The sequence below is a fragment of the Hippopotamus amphibius genome, chromosome 11, assembly GCF_030028045.1.
Source record: "Hippopotamus amphibius kiboko isolate mHipAmp2 chromosome 11, mHipAmp2.hap2, whole genome shotgun sequence".
Taxonomy (NCBI): domain Eukaryota; kingdom Metazoa; phylum Chordata; class Mammalia; order Artiodactyla; family Hippopotamidae; genus Hippopotamus; species Hippopotamus amphibius.
The window spans coordinates 9999510-10016787 of NC_080196.1; positions in this window are offsets into that span (position 1 = coordinate 9999510).

Consider the following 17278-nt stretch of genomic DNA (forward strand, 5'->3'; position numbering starts at 1 on the left):
CAAAGGGTATCTTGGTGCCTCGGGTAGATGGACAGACTCCATCTAGGAGCACCGGCCCAGAGAGATTGTGTTCCTACAGGGCGCCCACAGCGTCATCCATCGCAGCCCTTTGCAGAAAGTCCAGAGTGTTCACAAGAGGCAAGGCTGTGGGTGGCCCTGGCCACACACCTACTCGGTGGCAAAACAAAAAAAAAAACACACAGAAAAACCAAGCCAAACTGTGGTCCTTGGTGTAGCTATCCAGGCAAAAATTATGTTTGAGAAACCAATATGTTGATGTTGCCAAAGACGCTGCTGCCTGAGTGTTGAGAGAGGAAAGAGCAAGTCTTGATGTCCACCTCAGCAGGGAAAAACCAGTTGATCCCAACTACCCAGAATCTATGTGCACTTATGTTTCTTTGAGAGACTCTTTCTTCTGAGAAATTAATTTTGCAAGAAAACAGGGATGTTTTTAATGCTACTCCTTGAAAAGAAAGAGTTGGACATACAGTGGAATTCTCCCCTATCCCCTGGCATAGTAAACAAAGTGCCATGGTAATTAATTTCTCTTCCCTTCCCAGGTTCTCAGATGGATCAGGTAATTGATCCCCTGGTGACAACCCCAAGCCTCAAGACTATGCCTCCAGTTTCTGGTATCCTCAAGGCAGTGGTTTTCAACTGGGAGTGATTTTGTTCCCCAAGTAGGGTTGCCAGATTTAGCAAATAAATACACAGGGTGCCCAGTTAAATGTGAATTTCAAGTAAACAACAAATAATTTGTCAGTATAAGTGTTCCAAATACTGCATTATTTATCTGAAATTCACATTTAACTGGGCATCCTATATTTTATCCAATAACCTGGAGGTACCTAGGGGATAGTGTTGGCAGAGTCTGGAGATATTTTTCGTTGTTACAGCTCCAGGGGTGGGTAGAGGCCAGGGATGCTGTTAAGCATCCTGCAATGCCCAGGAAAGTCTCCCATCACAAATAATAATCTGGTCCAAAATGTCAGTGGTACCAAAGCTGAGAAATCCCGCTCTAACACAGAGACTTTTCCTTTCAGCTTCTCCAGAGAATAAAGCTCCAGCTCCTACCTGACATTTTGTGCCCAGAGTGGGGTATATTCATTTATTTTTAAAGCCTCAGCATGCCCTGTGATCCACAGTCACAGCAAAAACCCAAGCGGTCTTTCCTCTTCGTTTTCTTCTACAGCTAATGAGGAGACCAAGGAAGTGCTGGCATGTATGTTACATTCACGGGCGTGAGGGCCAACCTGCATGGGCCCCTTGAGCCTTTTCTTGGAAAAGCCCAAATTCAGAGCCAGCCTCACAAAGCAGCCCTGAAGAGCTGGGGGTGGGGGGGTGGAGGGGCCTGGCGCATCTCATTCAGGCCAGACTTCCACCTTCCTGCCTGGGAGGCGCGGGCTGTGAGCTGCACAGCTGCACTTCTCCTGAAGAGACGCTTTCTTCGCAGGCCCAGGGGTGGGAGGGGCGCCGGCAGCAGAAGGTGAGGATGGTGTGACAGGGCTGTTAATCAGACGACTTTTGAAAGAACAGGAGAGGAAGGAAGCGCAGGGTTGGGGAAGGTTCTGAATGTTTTCTGGTTATGAGATGTGTATAAATTCATGGGAGGTTATTTGAGGATATGTATTCCAAGCCCCATTCACAGTTGTCCCTGAAATGAATACCAGAACATTAGAATTCAGGGGTCATCGCTCTTTTCTGCAACAATTGACCCCCATTTCCTTCCCTCCCAGAAGACCCGTGTGTCACACATGTTGGTGTATGTGCAAAAAAATGATCGTGCCCCCTTAGCCACCCAATTTGCAGACCTTGATGTCCCTAGGACAAAAATTGCCGGTAGGTGTTTTTCCTTTATTTGATTAATTTTTAACATAAGTATAAAAACTTTATTTTAAAAGCCAGTAGCTGCTGACTCAAGGATAGAGACCAGGTTTTTGAGAATTTAAAATGAAAACTCCATTCGGGCATTCATTAAGTCAAACAAGATGAATCAGGCTTTTGGTTATATACAAGCTTGGCTCCTTATGGAAACTCTGTCTTTGCAGTTCTCTACGTGCTGGAGAAAAGAATGCAGGAAGCATAAGAAGAGGGGCCGTGCAGACAGCTTTATAAACACTAGGAAAGTTCCGTTTAGGCTCAGCTGTGGCCTAGCATGGGCTAGACAACAAAATGGGGAGATTGAGGGGTGGGGGCCGGGAGGGAGGAGATGGCCACCTCTCTGTCTTTGATGACCATTCATGTGTTTGTGGTCCAGTAAAGTCACTGACCTTTCTGTCAAATTTAATGTTTGTAATTTCTTTTTTTTTTTTTTTTTTTATTTCTTGGCACACGGGCTTAGTTGCTCCGCGGCATGTGGAATCTTCCTGGAGCTAGGATCGAACCCGTGACCTCTGCATTGGCAGGCGGATTCTTAACCACTGCACCACCTAGGAAGCCCAAATGTTTGTAATTTCTATCCGAACTTAAGTGTCTTACTCTATTTCTCTTTGGAAAGTATTGTAAAATAAATTATTTTTTTAATTGAAGTATAGTTGATTTACAATATTGTGTTAGTTTTAGGTGTACCGCAAAGTGATTGTTACATATGTGTGTATATATGTACATATATGTATTTTAGATTATTTTCTGTTATATGTTATTACAAGATATTGAATATAGTTCCCTGTGCTATGCAGCAAATCCTTGTTGCTTACCTATCTTATGTATAGTAATTTGTATCTGTTGATCCCATACTCCGAATTTATCCCACCGCCTGTCCCTTTCCCCTTTGGTAACCAGAAGTTTATTTCTATGTCTGTAAGTCTGTTTCTGTTTTGTATATAGATTCATTTGAATTATTTTTTAGATTCCACATATAAGTGCTATTGTGTAATATTTGTCTTTGTGTGACTTACTTCACTTAGAGTAATATTCTCTAGTCCATGCATGTTGCTGCAAATGGCAAAATTTCATTCTTTTTTATGGCTGAGTAATAGTACATTAAACTAAACTATTTTTTTTAAACTTGGTCTTTTCATCCATTATAAGAGTAGTAGAGATATCTGAGGGAAAAAACTTAGAATATTCAAAAAAAGTAAAAAGTAGAGAAAATAATAATTGAACCACATTTGACCCATAGTTGAATATTCACAGGGACAACGCCTACCGTTGACCTATTTCTTTCCAAGGTTCAGTCTAAGCTTAGTTTTTGGCTTAAAATCTTGTGATGATGACTCTTTAAATATGGGGTTATATCTCACGTTCAAAAATAGAAACTATCATTTATTGAGCACTTACTATTTGCTAGATATTTTGCTAAGCACTTTATGTACATAATTCCACTTAATGGTCAAAACAGCCTGATAAAGAAGATACTGTTGCTACTTCCCCATTTTACAGATGAGAAACTGAGGCTTTTACTAGCCACAGAGCTAGTAAGTGGCAGAACTGGGCATATCTTCCTTTTTTCACTTAACATTGAATATGACCTTTTCTATATAATTTATAATTTTTAATTGTTGTCCAGTATTATGAGTTATTATGTTGTAATTTATGAAACATTCACTGACCATTGGACATGTGGGTTATGTCCAATGTCTTGTGGTTGTGGGTGATATTGAACGTTTTTTATTCTTGACTATGGATAATGCAATCAACATCTTTGAGCAAAGCTATTTTTGAATTTAAATATTTTTAGGGATAGATGTCCAAAAACAAAAGTGGAATCACTAAAAATGTTTTTAAAGGAGTTTTACCTAAAAAAGAGTCACACTGATGTCCAAACAGGCTCATTTTTCAGTGTCTTCATCAGCAATGGAAATTATTGTTGAAAAAAAATTAGGTTTTTTTTTAGGAAATAATTTATAGTACATTGTTTAAATTGAATTTTGCTTTATAAGTAATCATTGTCAAATTTTTATTTCATTAATTTGTTGGCCAGATATAAATCTTTTTTATGAGTTCTTTTTATCCAGGTATCTATTGGGATTTTAATGTTTTCTAACAATTGCAATGAACAAGTAGATAGCAAATATTTTGTCCTTGGTCATAGTCTCAGTATTACACTCAGGTTGCTATCTTCCTTCAATATTTGCATACTGTTTTTTTTATAACATTTGAAAATGTTTATTTAAGCCTCTGGGTGTTTTCCATTGTAACATCCTTCATGCAGAGTTCAGAGAGCCACTTCTCTTTTCTCCAAGTAACCTGTTTTGAACACTTCTGAGAAGTTTCTTGGCAGTAGTTATTAGAATGAAGGTTCGAAATAACACAGAGAGAAAAACAACATCATCCTATCTCAACCCAAGCCCTCTGTGGACCATTGATTGCTGTAAACTACACATCTCAAACCAGCCAGAGCTGATTTGTGCAAGCCTGCCCCAGGCACTCTTCAGGCTCCTCCATCCCCCTGGCAAGTCACCCCGTATTTAAACGGCTCTCATTATGTGAGGTCGAAAATTCTCCATTACAGCGACTTTGAAACTCTTCTTCTGCCACGCAGCTCCATTTCCTTTGTTCCATCCTTAGCAGAGACAGAACAGGGAGGCATTGTTCCCCAGGCAGGCATTCCTTGTGGGTAGCACTGGCCCAGTGCACGGTGGGCTCAATAGATATTTCTTCATTAAAGTTGATATTTAACATCTCTAATCAGAACTATTCTCAGGCTTCCTTTCTACAAGTTAAAGGAGCTAACGACTTTTTTTTTTTAACCCCTTGGATCATCTCTGTGTGTCTCTCTAACTTACTTCTGGGGGTTCCCGGCCCTCTCGAAGCATCGTCTCCAAGCTGAGACAGAGAAGTCTGTGTCCTAGGGTCACCCCTGCCCCAGAGCTCTTAGGGGTGGGCTGAGACCCACTAGCGCCCTCACCAGCAGTTTGGCTCACCTGGAGATGTGATGTAGATGGTCCTTAAGCATCTCTTTCTCCCTGTTATAGGTGTAGGCTGAGTCAAAGATGTAAGGCCAGAATCAACAGGGCTGGCTGGGGACAGGAGCACCACGTATAAGCAGTCACTGACTGTGGCTCACAGGCTGACATTGGGTTGAATTTTAGCCAGTTTCAACAATAACAGGTTGTAGTTAGCAGTGAAAATATTTATCATGAACGCAAGACCATGTAGTAAAGTCGACAGATAGTCCTCGTGACTGTATGTAACTCTCAAAACGATTAAAATATTTTCTGAGAATAGCATGCATTCCCCAGTCCTTAAAATAGCTCAGGAAAAAATATCAGACTAATAAAAATAATAGGGCCACAAGCCTTGTTTCTGTGTCATTTTCTACCTGAGTAATTAGATGGTAGAGGTCATCGCGACTACTCTGGAATAAAAGCTGCAGACTGGAAAAGGGAAGGGCCTTGACTGCTCTCTTGTTTTGCTTCAAAATGGATAGTGCGTGGTTTGAGTTTTAAATCATCAGAAGTTTCTCTTTCCAGTGTTTGAAAACCTTAGTTGTGACTGAAATTGAATTGAGAACGAGTGATGGAAGAGCTTAGAAGTTGTGCAAAAACCTTGCTCACAGGTGAAGCCATTCGCTATAAAAGCTGAAAAGAGATTGGTGCCTCCTCCCTGGGGTTATGGCTGGAACAGGAAGATCCAAGTTTTTAAAAAGCTTTAAAAGTGAAATCAGGGAAAAGAGATGTAGTATCTCCACCAGAAGATGGTCACAAGAAAACTGGAGAAAGCGTGTAATCAGAATTAAACTTCTAACCTTTATTTTAAAAGTCTTAAAATCCTAAAACATCAATTAATTATATATTTCTAAATTTACTAATGATTCTTGCCAAACTATTCTCATATTTTGTGATAGTTTTGGGCTCTAAAGCTAGGCCAACATTAATACCAGTGATAACATTGTAACTACTACTATTGCTATTACCACCAGCTTTCTGTGTACCAAGCACTGTAACAAATGCTTTATGTGCTATTTAATTTTATGAAACAGGTATTACTATTCCTATTTTACAGATAAAAAAACTAAGGCTCAGAGAAATTAAGTAACTTAGCCAAGACCACATAGCCAATAAGCAGTAGGGCATGATTTAAACTCAAACCTGTCTGACTCCAAAGCTTAGATTCTTAACCTTTAGTCAGAAGCCTGGTTGACTCACTAACTACAGGGCCTTAACTTTTTTAAACATTCTGAGCCTTATTTTCTCATTTATAAAATGGACTTCTGTAGTGCCACCTGTTGTTTTTCCCTGACCAGCATCTATTTCTCCTTTGATTTCTAATAGCATCTTAATTTTCTCTTGGGTGAGCATCCTCTTCTATTCTTATTTAGTACCTGTGGCTCAAATGGAGCTGACCCGCCTCTCTACTCCATAGGAGGACATGTGACCCAAGTCTGGCCAATCACCATCTTCCAGCTTCCTGGCCCCAGTGATTCACTCTTCAGGCTACGTTTCCTCCTGCTCAGGGTCAAAAAGCCATATACTTGCCTTCTCTAGAAATACTGCTTCACGCTACCTCACAAATAAACAACTCAGAGCAAAGAGCTTAGAAAATCCATAGGTGCCCAGAGAACAGAATGCAAGATGTGAACAAAGGAGTTGGTTTAGGCAGAAACTTTTCTTACTGAGACTGAAGAATGAATTCATTTTCTTATATTCTCTCATTAAATCACTACTGCTTAATTATAGGGATCTCTGGAAAGCCAAGGAAACTGAGTTTGAATTCCCTTCTAGAGCTTTTCTTCAGCCTCTCTGAGGAACATAAGAAGGGAAATTGGAAGGCGGGCAAATCTTCTGACGCCAAAGCCCAGAGGTAACAACTATTGATTTTGCATGGCTACACCCAAGGATTCCTTTTAGTGCTTTTAACCTTCCCATGCCGGAGAGTCCGACAAAAAAAGTATAGTATTTTCATGCCAAATATATTTTAAATTGACCCTCCTATTAAGAGAAGAATAATAGAATATTAGCTACTGACTGCGTTTAAGAAATGACTCCTACATTAAGCGAAAATTCTTTCTTTTATTACCAATTTTAGTGACCCTGGGTCTAAATCACCTCTTCCATTAATCCCTGAGAAGGTCATTTTTAGAACATGAGTGTGAATATATAACAACACAGGGAGAGACATCTCAAGCGACAGTTTTAGTGTCTGTGGTCAAGGCGCTGAACTGGATGGATTTATAAGTCCTATCCCAGCAAAGTAATTGACCCTTCCCTGGCTGGTACTCCCTTAAACAAGCTTTGAAACAAACCAGCTTAGCACTTAATTCATCTTTCCTTTGACTTTTAAAGTGGCCTGGGTCAAGTGTAGCCTTCTTCCGATGAATGGTATAGTGTTGGGTTCTTTTTCTATTAAATTATACAATCCCAGGTTTGACAGCGCCTCACCCCCTGACCTTGGACCGGTCACTTAACCTCTGCATCCAGGTGGCAGCACTTAAAACAGAAGATGTTCATATTGATCTGAAGATTCAGGAACGAATACCTTATTAATGATTTGAGAGCACTTAGGACCTATGAAGCACGATAAAAATCCCTCCTGCAATAATATATAGATAGCATAAGTGAAGTGTGATAGCTGGTTGCCAGAGTGGAAATAAACCACTTAGGAGCCATTTTGGTGTCCTGTGAAATTTAAGCAAAGGAGGATAGCCCTTTTTCACCACAAAGTTTTTGTCAAAGGGCAAAACATCAACGTTAAGTGGACACTTGTAAACTTTTCTACTTATTTCCCTGTACCTGTTCTGTAATAACGTGATGTGACCCAAAGCTGTCTTTATGTGTCTGGCGGTCTGGGGTCTCCTCATTGCTTTTGGCTTTTTCGACCATGAAGTTAGAAAGCAAAGCTTGTGTTCTTAAACGTGTCAGAGCAGAAAATGCTAACAGGTCTGCAGCATGTAAGGGTCTGTCTGGAAACTGTCGTGGAGCATGTGGAACAAGAGATAGACAGACAAGCAGATACCTTGCCAACCATCTTAGAGTTTTGGAAAATGTGTAGTAAACATTTGTGTAGTAAATTTGAAAATTTTACTGCAATGTGAAGCATTTCTAGACCAAAAGAGGCCAATTTAAGACAACACTTGAGGGCTTCCCTGGTGGGGCAGTGGTTGAGAATCCACCTGCCAATGCAGGGGACACAGGTTCGAGCCCTGGTCCGGGAAGATCCCACAATGTCGTGGAGCAACTGAGCCTGCATTCTAGAGCCCGCAAGCCACAACTACTGAGCCCTTGTGCCACAATGACTGAAGCCCACGCGCTTAGAGGCTGTGCTCTGCAACAAGAGAAGCCACTGCAGTGAGAAGCCCGCGCATCACACTGAAGAGTAGCTCCCACTCACCACAACTAGAGAAAGCCCGCGTGCAGCAACAAAAACCCAACACAGCCAATAAATAAATGAATGAATGAATAAATAAATTTATTTTTAAAAAAAGAACAACACTTGAAAGAGATGGTGTGTACTGTCAAGGTAGATGTGTCCTTTTTGGCTGCTCCATGTCTGTACCCCATTTCCATGGTTGGGGAATCCTCCCACGTTAGGAGTTTTGGTGGGAGGCAGAGTCTGCCTTTCACTCTAGAAGGTGAAAATCCAAGATGGTTGCCTTCCCAAGGTGCAGCCACAGGATGGAGACCTGGCAGGCAGAGGCACCCACCCCGGACTTTGAAAACAGAACTAGCGACACAAAGAAAGAATCGGAACTAACTCCATCTGACATTGGCAAAGGGTGGAGAAGCCCAAGTTCTTGGGCAGCAGCAAGAGTGGTGCTGTGGCAGCATCCGTATCCACAATGCGCAGAGTCCACGGCCCAAGTTCAGACATGGTTCTCGATGGTGGTGGCTGCAGATGTTTTTGCCTAGGACAGATCTGCAGTGGGATTTTGAGCTCTGCCCCTGTCTCCAGGTCCCGGTCCCAGTGATGCTGTGAGATACCCAGTACCCCTTTGTTGTTATTACCTCTTTAATACGAGTATTTCCAAACTTATGCAAATCCTCCACCTTCCCACCCTCTACTCCCCCTGGTATAATTTACTTACCAGGAAATCCAGGCATTGTAGTTGAACGATTCAATGTGTTTTCGTAAATTTACAGATCTATGTAACCATCACCCTAATCTCATCACATTTTCATTTCGTTTCAGTATACAGTTCTAGGAATTCTGACCCACGTATAGCCTTGTCCAGTTACCACCACAATCAGGATACAGAATGGTTGTCATCGCCCCAAAGTGCTCTCTCCTGCTATAGTTATACCTGCCCCACGTCTCATCCCCTGGGACCACCGCTCTGTTCTCCATCTCTAGAGTTTTGCCTTTTCTGGAATGTCGTATAAATGGAATTACACAGTAGGTGGGCTTTTATGTCTTTGCACAATGCCTTTGAGAGTCATCCCGGCTGCTGCATGTGTTAATAGTCCACTCCTTTCTAATGAGAAGTGTTTTGTCGTGTGGATTTACCACAGTTGGTTTATCTACTCACCTCTTGATAGTTATGTGCATTGTTTCTGTTGTGTTTTGTTTTATGTCTGGGGGGTATGTCCGGGAGTAGGGGGTGACAACTGTGAATCGGGCTGCGAGCCAATACCTTTTTTCATGTTATAAAAAGTATTTTTCATTTTGAAACAATCAAAACTTACAGAAAAGTTGGGAGTACCATGCAAATAACTTTTTTTCCTAAACTGTTTGAGAGTAATGGTTAACCTGATGTCCCCTGATCCCCCATTATTTTAGTCTGTATTTTCTACAAGCAAGAACGTCCTCCTACATAACCATAGTACAATGATCAAAATCAGAAAATTAACTTTGATACGCCACTACCACCTAATCCTCAGGCCCATTCAAGTTTATTCCGTTGACACAGTAATGAATTTTATAGTGAAAGTATCCACAATCACACGGAGCATTTAGCTGTCATGTTTCTTGAGTCCCCTTCTGTGTGGAAGAGTTCCTCAGTCTTTGAGCGGCTTTCATGACCTTGACACTTCAAAAATCAACAGTGCAGTCCTTTCGTAGACTATCCTTCAATTGCGTTTGTCTGCTGTTTCCTCTTGATTAAATTAAACGTTATCATTTTTGGAAGTGATTGTGTCCTGTAATTTCTGTTTGTCCCATTACTGGTAATGTTCATTTTGATTCCTTGATTTAGGTAGTATATACCAAGCTTAAAAAGTATTTTGTGGGGTGATGCTTGGAAACGATCTAGGTATCCTGTTCTGCATCAAAGTTTAGATCTAGGACTAGATGTCCCGCAGTATCCATGAGAAATTGGTTCCAGGACCCCCATGGATACCCAAATCCACAGATGCTCAAGTCCCTTATAGAAAATGGTGTAGTATTTTTATACAGCCAACACAAGTCTCCCTGTATACTTTAAAGCACCTTCAGATTACTTTGAGTACCGAATACAATTTAAAGGCCATGTAAATAGTTGACCATGAGTCACATGAATTTGTTTTGTTTTTGAAACTTTCTGGAGTTTGGGTTTTTTTTTTTTAAAGAATATTTTCAATCTGCAGTTGGTCGAATCTGAGGATATGGAGAGCTGACTGTTTGTCTTTTCCTGTGTCGATATGCCCATGGTTTTCTGTTTTATTTAATAGGTTATAATCCTTTATTATCATTGCATATTTTGATGCTCAAATTGTTCCAGATTTGCCCAGTTGGGAGCCCCTTCACACTGGCCCCTGTGTCCTTTGAAGTCTCCAACATTCTTGCAGCATGTTCTTACTTTCTGGTCCAATAAGAGGTTCCAGGATCATCTTGTTCTTTCATTGTGCCAGGCGTGTTAATAGATGTCAGGGTACTGCTGCTCCCAGTCTTTCAGTGGGAAATATATATGATATACACATACACATCATTACATTTATCTCTTTTCTTTCTTTCTCTCTCTCTCTCACTCTCTCTTGCTCTCTCTCTCTTCCTTCCTTTCTGTGTCATCTATCATCATATAGCTATCTAATGAAAATTATTAGTTTATACCAATACCTCCAATTCCAAACCAACACTACAGAGTTTTAGTTTTTCCCCCTTTCTCAATATGACCCCATCATACTGAGAAATATGACTTACATCATTGTTGTATCATATGTAGGTCTATTTTTAATTTTTGGTGAACCCTCTAAACTCTTTTCCATAGTGGCTGCACCAATTAAGAATCAAACTGCTATTCCTCTATCCGTGGAATGTCCCCAGACCTCACCAGCTGAGGGTACAAAAAAGCTGAGGTCAGTTTACTAGTTAGATGCTTATTTTGTTAGTTAAACTTACTGTGTAACTACAGTATCCCAAGGTGGTGGTGGTGGTCATGATTCTTTTCCAGATGTCTGGGGTTTGTCTTCCTTCTTATTTTGCAGACATCTCCAAGCCCCTTCATGCCACGCCCACTTCAGCAAGATGACTCAGCCCCACCCACCACTCAGCGGCCTACTTGGGCCATTGTTCACAGGTCACTTCTCCTGTGTAATGGGTAGTGACTCGTGAATACTGCTCTTCTCGGCTTACATTCTTAGAGGCTCCCAGGAGAGATCCTCAACCCCAGGCATGGCAGAGTTTAATGAGCTGAATGCTTTAATTTTACACAAGCTCTTTGCTCTTCAGAGCTCATATGTTGTCAGGGGGACTGGCCTGGGGCCGGCTCATGTAACGACCACGGTGCTCTACCTGGAAGCTCTGCTTTCCTCCAAACCTTAGGCTTACTGCTGTGTCCTGCTCATCACGCCTGACTTTTTCTTCACTTAAAATGAATTCACTCTCAGAGGCTCTGTAGTTATTGCTCTTTCTTCTTTTAAGCTCCCATTCCCCTGTCAGGTCACTAGATACGCCTTTCTTGGTGATACCTTATACTGTGCACATCCATCACAGGGTGAATGAGCAAGTTCAAAGGACCTTGGACCTGGGTGAAGACTGAACACATGGAAAATCCCAAGAACATCCATTATTGTCTTCTCATCCTACACCTAATTCTCCTTGTCTGTTTCCAAAAAATATTAGGGAGACCCCTCTTTAACCCTCTGTGGGTGAGTACCTTGTCCCCTGCTTTGGAGATTCCCAGCTGAGCTCCGAGGTGAGAGGCTGCCTCTCCTACCAAATCTTTGGGCACTAAGTTATTTCTTTTGATTTGAGTCTTTCCCATTTTCTCTCTGCCACTGATAAGTGTATTACTTGTCTGTTTCTGTGCAACAGATCAACCCAACACTTAGTGGCTTAATACAGCAAACATTTATTTTATTTATTTATTTATTTTTGGCCCCGCCATGTGGCATGTGGGATCTTAGTTCCCTGACCAGGGATCAAACCCATGTCCCCTGCAGTGGAAGCACAGACTTCTAACCACTGGACCGCCAGGGAATTCCCCAACAAACACATATTTTTTAAAAATTAATTAATTATAAAATTTATTTATTTATAATTTATTGGCTGCATTGGGTCTTTGTTGCTGTGTGTGGCCTTTCTATAGTTGCGGAGAGCAGGGGCTACTCTTTGCTGTGGTGCGTGGGCTCCTTATTGTGGTGGCTTCTCTCCTTGTGGAGCATGGGCTCTAGGCACACAGGCTTCAGTAGTTGTGGCACATGGGCTCAATAGTTGTGGCTCGAGGGCTCTAGAGCACAAGCTCAGTAGTTGTGGTGCATGGGCTTAGTTGCTCCACAGCATGTGGAATCCTCCTGGACCAGGGCTCGAATCCGTGTCCCCTGCACTGGCAGGCGGATTCTTAACCACTGTGCCACCAGGGAAGCCCAACAAACACTTATTAGCTCACAGTCTCTGTAGGTCAGGAATACAGGAGCAACTTAGCTTGAAGATCCACAGCCCCAGTCCAGCTTCCCCGCGACAGCAGTTCAGCTGATATCTTAACTGCAACTTTATGAAAGATTCTGTGCCAGAACTACACGGCTAAGCTGCTCCCAAATCCCCAACCTACAGAAACTGTGTGATAATGAATGTTTGTTGTTTAGAGCTGCTATGTTCTGTCATAATTTCTTACACAGCAATAGATAACTAATATAAACCCGCGTCCTCATTTTTTGCTTACAAAGTACAGAGAGCTCTTATGTTTTAAAGTCAGTTTTATTGAGTTATAATTTGTATACAGTAAAACTCATCCTTTTTTTAAAAAAATTATTTTATTGGCTGTGTTGGGTCTTTTTTGCTGTGCATAGGCTTTCTTTAGTTGCGGTGAGTGGGGGCTACTCTTCATTGTGGTGCGCCGGCTCCTAATTGCCGTGGCTTCTCTTGTTGCAGCGCACAGGCTCTAGGCACGTGGGCTTCAGTAGTTGCGGCACATGGGCTCAATAGTTGTGGCTCATGAGCTCTAAAGCACAGGCTCAATAGTTGTGGCACACGGGCTTACTTGCTCCGTGGCATGTGGGATCTTCCTGGAGCAGGGATCCAACCCGTGTGCCCTGCATTGGCAGACGGATTCTTACCCACTGCGTCACCTAGGAAGCCCCAACTCATTCTTTTTTGTGTGTACAGTCTTATGAGTTTTGACGAATAAATGTAGTCATATAATCCCCACTACAATGACGATACAGGCTATTTCTCTCCCCCCAGTTTTCTCATGACCATTTGTAGTCAACCCCTTGCTCCACTCCTATCACCTGGCAACTGATCTGATTTTTATGTCTACAGCGTTGCTTTTTCCAGAATATGATATAAATAGAATCATACAGTATGTCATCTTTTGAGTTTGGTTTTTTTCACCTAATGTAAGACTTTGAGATTCATCCATGTTGTTGCATATGTTAATCATTTGCCCCTTTTTATTGCTGAGTGACATCTCATTGTAAGGCTGTACCACATGTTTATCCATTCACAGTTGATGGACATTTGAGTTGTTTCCAGGGTTTTTGTTGTTGTCGTTTTATCTTTACCGGAGTATAATTGCTTTACAGTATTGTATTAGTTTCTACTGTACAACAAAGTGAATCAGCTATATGTAAACATATATCCCCATATCCCCTCCCTCTTGTGCCTCCCTCCCAACCTCCCTATACCACCCCTTTAGGTCTTCACAAAGCATCAAGCTGATCTCCCTGTGCTCTGTAGCAGCTTCCCACTAGCTACGTAGTTTACATTTGGTAGTGTGTATATGTCAATGCTACTCTCACTACGTCCCAGTTTCCTCTCCCTCCCCTATGTCCTCAAGTCTGTTCTCTACATCTGCATCTCTATTCCTGCCCTGTCACTAGGTTCATCAGTACCATTTTTCTAGATTCCATATATATGTGTTAGCATATGGTGTTTTATTTTCTCTTTCTGACTTACTTCGCTCTGTATGACAGACTCTAGGTCCATCCACCTCACTGCAAATAGCTCAATTTCATTCCTTTTATGGATGAGTAATATTCCATTGTATATATATGCCACATCTTCTTTATCCATTCAGCTGTTGATGGACATTTAAGTTGCTTCCATGTCCTGCATGTGCTGCAATGAACATTGTGGTACATGTATCTTTTTGAGTTATGGTTTTCTCTGGGTATATGCCCAGTAGTGGGATTGCTGGGTCATATGGTAGTTCTATTTTTAGTTTTTTTTTTTTTAGGCTATTTATTGGAATATAATTGCTTTATACTCTTGTACCAGTTTTTCAGGTACACCAAAGTCAATCAGCTCTATTTATACACTACTTTAATTTTTTAAGGAACCTCCATACTGTTCTCCATAGTGGCTGTACCCACTTACATTCCCACCAACAGTGCAGGAGGGTTCCCTTTTCTCCACACCCTCTCCAGCATTTATCGTTTCTAGATTTTTTGATGATGGCCATTCTGACCAGTGTGAGGTGACATCTCACTGTGGCTGTGACTTGCATGTCCCTAGTGATCAGTGATGCTGAGAAGCCTTGACAGTGAAGAGTGCAGCACCATGAGCCCCTCACCCCGCTTTGGGTGTATAAAAGGAGAAACATTCTTTGGGTATAGTTTTTAAAATGTAGGTGTCTTTCCTGTACGCTCATGGGGAAACAAAGGGGAGCTTTTGCTCTCACTTCAAGCCAAGTGAGGAGGGCTTCAGTAAACCCCCAGAGAGCTGACTCTGTGTCCCCTGGAGCTTCAGGGACTCAGGGACTGATATCCAGCGTGTACCTGAAACAGCCCAAAGGTGGGATGATGCAGCTAGAGGGACCCAAGGGGCAGAGCAAAGAGAGTTAGGGATGTGTTGGAAATGGCTTCATTTCCAGAGTTTGGCAGGGAAAGGTTTTTCATCCACATTTTTTGTGGACTGTGTGGCCCTGTGGAAGAGGAGTTGGCTGGTAGTTTTCTTCAAAACTACCCTGTCCCACGGGCTTTCTGCCAGGGGAGAGATGGTCGCAGCCAGAAAAGGTTCAAACGCACCAAGATGCAGAAGCTGAGGAGGTTTGGACTATGTCAAGGGAACTATGGATAAAAGAACCCTCCCAAACTACACAGGTCACCCACATGAGGATGAATCAGGATTTGGAAGCTCCTGGGACTTTGATCCTTGTCTTTGAAGTACCTTGGAGACCAAGTAGCCAGGTGGAGAGGTCTCAGAAGAGAGATGTCCTCAAGCGTGGACCTTCCCAATTTAACCCTCTCCTCCCCCTACTTAACAAGTGTGAACAGCCTTCCATTTGGTGGTAAAAACTTGTAAGTGTGGAGAACTCAGATATCTTATTGGAGATGGATGGAGACATGAAAGGAGAGCTGTATCTTCAGAGAAAGGTGGAAAGGAAGAAATCCAATGGGGAAATTCCCTTTGGGAGGGGCAGAGGTCATTCTTCCAATATCTTTAAAAAGATAAAAGGTATTGCATCCACCAAAAAAACTAACAACAAACTGGAATTTTTAAACATGAAAAGAAAGGACAGGACTCTTGGACAGTAAGACTACCCATACAGGTTCCTCTACACCCCACCATCCAACCACCCATCCAGAAGACTGTGTCCTTCTCATCCATTGAGCCTGTCTGATGTAGCCTTGTCCTCACAACCTTGCACCCCTCACTGCAGAGCGTGCAGACACCTACAACCCCATTTCCTGTCCACCAACACTCAGTTCAGCTATTCATGTCAATTTTATTTCTTCAGCTTAGGCTGCTTGCACGATTGCTATGATATATGCAGTCACATCCTATGCACATGCGTTGACCAGCTGCAGGGGGTAAGAGCCGCAGGTCGAGGGTGCTGTGTATGTGAATCCCTCTGAGGGCGGGGTCACGCTTGGTGTTAGCCACCCCTCAGGACTCTCACTGGAGCCTAAAGAACCTGAGAGGCTGTGCAGAGAGGGACTTGCTCGCTTGCCTTCCTCCACGAAGGACCCAACACGAACGGGGGTGGGAGTGGCCTCGTGGTGTTGATGTTATGTTGACATGATCTCATGGAAATGGGAGGGAGCTGGGAAATAGTGAATCGAGTCGGGCTGGGGTTTTGCACAGTTTCTGGGTTGTATTTATGTCTCTTGCAGTTTTGCGATTTTGATGCTTATTTTCTTGTTCTTCCTTAGAAAGTTTTAGCCTTCTCCTAGTGTGTCAAAATCAATCAATGAAAGACACCAAGCGTAGGGGTTTATGTCCAAGTTTATATTTGTACCAGAGGCTTAAAGAGGACAGTCCATGCCTGAAGGGCAGCATGATAATCAGCAAAGTTAGTGGCCCCAAGAGGATGTAACAGTCAGGTGGGGGGGAGATTTTCTTTCCAGAGGTAAAGCTTAGCATGTCTGAATTTCACTAGAGGAAGGAGGCAGAACCAGCTCCCAGTATGTGTGCTCCTAAACTCTTACATCACCCATCCGATTATCCCAAAAAAACCTCTGTAGATAGAGTGAGTTATCAATAAACTTTTTTTGGCTTATTTTTTTTCAGATCTTTATCGGAGTATAATTGCTTTACGATGTTGTGTTAATTTCTACTGTACAACAAACTGAATCAGCTATATTTATACATATATCCCCATATCCCCTTCCTCTTGAGCCTCCCTCCCAATCCCACCCCTCTAGGTTGTCACCAAGCATCAAGTTGATCTCCCTGTGCTATGCAGCAGCTTCCCACTAGCTATCTATTTTACATTTGCTAGTGTGTACATGTCAATGCTACTCTCTCACTTCATCCCAGCTTCCCCCACCCCCGTGTCCTCAAGTCCATTCTCTACATCTTCATCTTTATTCCTTCCCTGCCACTGGGTTCGTCAGTACCGCTTATTTATTTTTTAATTGTTTGTGTTGCTAGGGACCCATAAGCAACATGAAAAAAAAAGTAGGGCTTCCCCGGTGGCACAGTGGTTAAGAATCTGCCTGCCAACGCAGGGGACACGGGTTCTAGTCCTGGTCCAGGAAGATCCCACATGCCGCGAAGCAAGTAAGCCTGTGCGCCACAACTACTGAGTCTGCGCTCTAGA